The sequence below is a fragment of the Marmota marmota genome, unplaced genomic scaffold (assembly GCF_001458135.2).
Source record: "Marmota marmota marmota unplaced genomic scaffold, marMar, whole genome shotgun sequence".
NCBI classification, from domain to species: Eukaryota; Metazoa; Chordata; class Mammalia; order Rodentia; family Sciuridae; genus Marmota; species Marmota marmota.
This window is the reverse complement of record NW_026000000.1, coordinates 11104914-11111060: the sequence shown is the minus strand read 5'-3', so window position 1 is coordinate 11111060 and position 6147 is coordinate 11104914.

Sequence of the window (6147 nt, the reverse complement as noted above, 5' to 3'; positions counted from 1 at the left end):
CTTCTATAAACCTGCCCTTAAGCTGTGACAAAATTAATCTTTTGAAAAATCTATGTTGATCCATGGTATTCATAGATTCTTTTATAAATCATTTAAACCATTATGTCTCATGGACACAGCTTGAGGCTGGCTGCATAACAGCACCCTCCCCTGCCTCTTTGAACGGGGCATTCTGGAGGTTTCCTCCCTCAGCCTGACTAGCTGACCTTTGCTGATTTTACTTGAAGCTATTATTCCAATCGACTCAGCCTTGGCTGACATCTGGATGTGTTTTATAACAGACTGTTTTCATAATTCCACAAAAAAGTTCTCAGGATTAATACTTGTTTATTTTCATCTTCCATTGGACCTTAAATAAACTAGTGGCCAATTCCAGTAGAACCCTTTACTGGAAGCCATTTTACAAAAGTGAAGGGGATGGTAAATCCATCAAAACTTGGGTTTCTGTTGCTTTAAAATCTCTTGCCAACTGAACATTATTCCAGAATGGTTGTAAAGTCAACCAATAGCTAAATACTTGGGAACATTTGCAAGTTAGCTAGGGTAGAAGCAGCCAGATGTGTGGATTGGGTATACGGTTACCTTCCCCTGGTGAGTGGGGGGAGGAGGGCAGGCAACAGGAAGAACAGGAGCACATATGTGCATGTATGGGTGTACAACTGAGCACACAGGTGGCAAGATATTTGGGGATATTGTGTCTTTTGTTCTCTCTGTTGTAGGATTTTCTTCCTCTTCCATCTGAAGATTTTCCCTTTGCTTCTTAAGATTCTGAGATTTCACATGCAATGCACCTAGATTTCAAATTCTAGTGTTAATACAGATCTTTGTTTTTGAAGAACTAGGATCACTGAAGGTATTAAGTTAGCTCTTCCCAGAGGAAAGAGACTAACCACTGCCAAGGAATAGGAAGTTTTTTTTTTTCTTTAAAATTTGTTCTTTAAAGATTTTTTTCTCATCAAGAGGCACTTTTCCCCCCTATAAACTTGCCAGTAAATTGTGATTAAAATAGATCATTTAAAAAGCCTATGTTGATCTGTTGTGATCCATAAACTCTTTTTTTGGTAGATTATTGTGAGTACACTGCAAGACTGGTGCCGCTGACAGTACCCATTCCCAGTATGTCAAAAAGCCTGTTGATTTTGCAATAACATTTGAGAATTTCAACAGTGTTGTCCACTGTTGAAATTAACTCTCTGTTAACTCTTTGATGACTGGTCTGACATATTCTTTGGTGGAAGGTGTATTTGAACAGATAGGATGCCATCACTTTTGGTGAATTCATGAAATCCTGCATCTTTTTCAAATGTGCCATTTTGTTTCTTGCAGTTGATTTGTATGGTCTTTACATTGTATTGGAAGAGCACAGAATTATGCTCCATCCTTAGGGGAAAACACTATCAAAATACACTAGGAAAGGACATTAATGTGGGCCGATGGTTTGGAAAACCGGCTCAACATGTGATATACTATAGTGCATTTTTCACCTCATTTGATTCAGTGACAAACTTCTCATCACAATGAGGAGGTCTGTGGTAGATCTAAAATTATTGATTTTCAGATGACAATAGTCTTTAAAAACATGAATATGTAGAAAGAAAACCTTCATTTGCACAGGTATGTATTCTAGAATGCCTGTGTGTGTGTTTATATGCATGTGTGTGTGAATATGTATGCTCACATGTCTATCCACAAATAGGAAGGGATCGCGAGAAGTGAGAGGGAATGTTTTATTTCCCTTTGGAATTTAGAAAAAATGCCCCAAATAAAGAACTTCTTGGGCTAGGGTGTAGCTCAGTGGTAGCATGCTTGCTTAGCATTTACAAGGCCCTGGGCCAGAACTTGGCACTGAAGAAAAGTTTTTCTTTCATCTTATTTTCTTAGACTGTTGAAGAACCAAAAAAGAAAATGAACAAATAAAACAAAACATAAACTTCAATATTAATTTTCTTGAGTTAAGGTAGGATTCAAATGTTGTCTCAAACCTATACATAGTGTCACAAAATTTCCACGTTTCATATAAAGTGTTACAGTATTAACTCTAAGCAGGCTGAAAATGTTGAGGAAGTATATTGTAATTTCCAGAGCAATCATTAAAAATGCAATGCAATGAAGTATTGTCAAAAGTCAATAGATGAAGTAAAATGGAATGCCAAACACTTCAGTAAACAGTAAGGAAAGTTGAGGTCAATTCACTTAAATTCTTTTGGGGCAAATAGTAGACCTGAGACTAATGGCAAAAAAAATACTAAGTGGGTTGGGAGAGGGGGAGGGGGGCGCAGAAACAAAAAGAAAACAATCTGAAACATTCTGCTAAAATTTTTTTTAGAAAGGTAGCTTGCAGAAGGCAGATAAAAATGTTTTTAGAACATCTATATGTGTAATATGAATTGTAATGCCTTCTGTTGTCATATATAACAAATTAAAACTAAAAAAATTCAAAAATGTTTTTAGAACAACTGCATAAGTAAGCTACCTAAATATTTTATCTAAATAAGATAATTAAGAAAAATTAATGTTTATATTTTCATGGAAGTGCAACTGTGAGCTCTGTATTGAAGATGAAAGAATGAGAAGCAAGGAGAATAAATAAATGAAGAGAACAAATACAGTACAGCATTTCAGGACTACTGAAATTATTAGAATTGACATCAAAATGCAACTATAATATGGATGAGATTTTAGAAGTTCTACAAAATGCAAAGGATGAAGAGTAATTTGGGTACTATGGTAAGTATAAATGAAAGGCAAATGTGTTCCAATATATAAATTAATCGGTGTGCTTGAAATACAGGAAAGAATACGTTGGAGTAGAAAATTATATTTAGGGAGGATTTTTTTAAAAAAAAGGTTGTAAAAACTGTCTTGAAATGGCAAAAGACCTAAATTATTAGGTCAAGAATATTCACCACGTCTTAGGAAGAAAACATAGGAAATCATCATTCATAAGACATATTCTGGGGACATAACTATACTTCAAAAATGAATAAAAATCTGATAAATACCAGGAATAAGATAATCATCTATAAGGCCCAAAAGATCTTTCTTGCTTCCATCTTCTGCAACAACATTTAGGGAGGAAAGACTAAAGAGAGTGAGAGTGAAAGATCATGACCTAAGAATTCTATACATTCAGGTCACATAGTTGTATGAAAAAGCAATAGAAAGAAATTTCCAAATAAACAAGGCAAAGATCAGTCCTTTGTAGTAGACTCCATGACTATCTTGTCATAATAATACAGAGAACTTTAAAATAAGTAGATGTACTCTATGGCCCATAAGAGAAAACACCATACAGAAGGATCTTTGGACACAGATGCTTATTACAACATTGTTCCTAGGGGCTAAACACTGGATATAAGCTAAACACTTTCAGTTAGGGAACTGTTAAATAAATTCTGTTTATCCTTATCACAAACTATTATGCAGGAGAGAGAGAGGCAGTAAGAGATACTAAGTTAGAGGGATTGGCATCTGATATGGTTGAGTAGGAAAAGCAAGCACATATGATATGATTCCATTTGAGTAATTCAACAATCATTGAAGAGCCTTGTCTTTCTATTGGCCTACCATCTACATGTAAGTGTTTGGTGTTGTACGTATATATATGTACATATATACAAATATACAAAGATGAATGTACATTTTTATGTGATTATAAAAGCAGAGTGAGGCTATGGAAATAACTACAACAGGCTGTTAGAAAGCACTGCTTGAGTGTGGGGAGCGGGGACTGGAGGGGGATGTGGAGCAGGTGGGAGGGAAGCAATTGCAAAAGATAATATGTTAGTGTGTTCGTACTTTCACATTGCCTTTTTATTTTGATTATGATAACTTTGCAGAACTATCTATATCTTACCAAGACAAATATATTCATTTATTCCTTTATCATTAAATAATTCTGTACATGTTTAGGAAAGCTTTATTTATCCTAGCATTATAAAAATGCATTCTTTTTTGGTACTTTAATAGTTTCCTTTATTATATTTAAATATTTGCCACAACTCAAGATAAAATAGGTATGAGCATATAAGTGGGAGACTATGCTTTCTTTTTCTTCAAGTTTAGCTGTTTTGGTGTCACTGCTTTATTGGTGGCACTGAAATGTTACATTTATATGTTCCAATATTTCCATTTGTTCTTTGTTGTACTTCTCGATTCTATTCTGTTCTACTTTTTATTTCTATATTTGCATTTAATTATTCTAGTTTTTAATATTTGGCAGGGAAAGCCTAACTATCTTACACCTACATTTATTTTTTTTGTTATTGTTTTAAAAAAAATTACTGTATTTCTCAAATTTTGGGAAAGTGTTCAAAGTTTTACTGTGTTTGTATTAAATTAATTATTATCATGTGTGTAGTCAGCCTTCTGTTACTATGACAGAATACCTAAAATAATTAACTTATAAGGAGAAAAGGTTTATTTTGGCTCACAGTTCAGAAGGTCCTGTCTATGTTGACCTCCTTACTTTGGGTCTATGGCAAGGCAGCACATCATGTGGGATCACATGATGAAACAGAACTTTCCCTTTTGAGGGAATGCCTCAAATGACCTAAACACCTCCCATTAGTCTTCACCTCTTAAAAATTCCACCACCATTCTATAGAACCACGCTGGGGACCAATCTGTTAACACACAGGCCTTTGGGTGATGGGTCAAGATCCAAAATATAGCACTGTATGATATGTACTGGGGTTCCTTTCAGACAAAAGCATATCTCTCCATTTTCTTCAGTCTTATTGTAAATTTCTCAAGAGAGTAGGTGGGGCCTCTCCAAGCAAAACAAGACCCAAAAACTCTAAGGGAAAAGACTAATGGATATAAATACATAAAAATAAAATGAAAATTCACCAAGGGGAAAAATGGCAAGAGTTAAATTAAATTACAGAGTCAAGCTGGAAAAATATTCGCCAACCATGTCAGAAAAAGAACACGCAACTAACATAAGCCAGAAATTAGAAGTCTACCACCAAAATACTAAAAATCAGTCAACACATTGACAAAGTTCATGTACAGGCAATTCACAGAAAATAAAAAGGCTTAAATGATATAAGATTGTTGTTTACCTATCAGCCTGGCAGAGTAAATTGCCAGTTTAGCGAGATAAGGGGAAAGGACCTGACATACCTTGGTAGAAATGCACATTTGTACAATGCTTTGGAGAACAATTTAGAAGTTTGCAGCAAACAAAGGACAGATTCTTGGACCTTGCAATTGGTGCTCTAAGGATGTAGCCCATAGGCACACTTATATGTGTGCAGAAGGCTCACATGCAAGGGTGTGGCATTACCTACAAAGACAAAAAATCAGAAAACACTTAAAAGCCAGTCTATGTGGGTTTGAGACAATGCATTGTCTTGAAAGAAAAGAGTGAGTCTGAATGTGTTAGAATATATTGTTATAGAAAGGGGAGATCTAGATTCAGAAGGTTGAGTACTGAGAGCTCTCATTTAATATGAAAAAGATAGAAATACAATGAACACAAATGAACACATGGGTTTGCATATGCAAGGAAATTTCTGGAGGCACACAAAAACTTCATGATGGTTAAGTTGTGCAAAGAGCCTGGAGGCATGGTTTGTGAAGGAGATTTACTATTCCATTTTTTACCTTTATATAGGATCTGGTGTTTTTTTTTTTTTTTCCTAAACCATGCTTAGCTTACTTTTCAATAAATAAAGAGGATTAGATAAAAATCTGAGCGTGAATCTGAGATGCGAATCATTAATGTTTGATAAACAAATAATATAAAACATCTCTTTTGAACATTGATTGTGATTTGCTCAGTTGGCTCAGTTATGGGCCCCCGAGTTTGCAAAAATTTGAATTCAGTCCCATTATGCTTTTATATTTCGTGAGCAGGTGGTTTGAAATCCAGATGTGAGGGGAACTGCATGCCAGGACTCAATTTCAGTTTTAAAGAGAGAGACTTAGGTTGATTAGCCTTGGTGAGGTGAACCTTTACCGAGAAGGGCTGCCTGGTCGGGGAGGGGAAGGGGGCGAGGACAGTAGGAGTTGCTTTTCCTATCGTGAAGCAGATACTTGCTGGACTGTTGCTCTTTCTTCCTTCAGTTTCTTAGGGATGCAGGTTTTAAAATGATTCTCTGTTCCTTTTCTGCACCAAGGAATCACAGATGCTCCTCTACT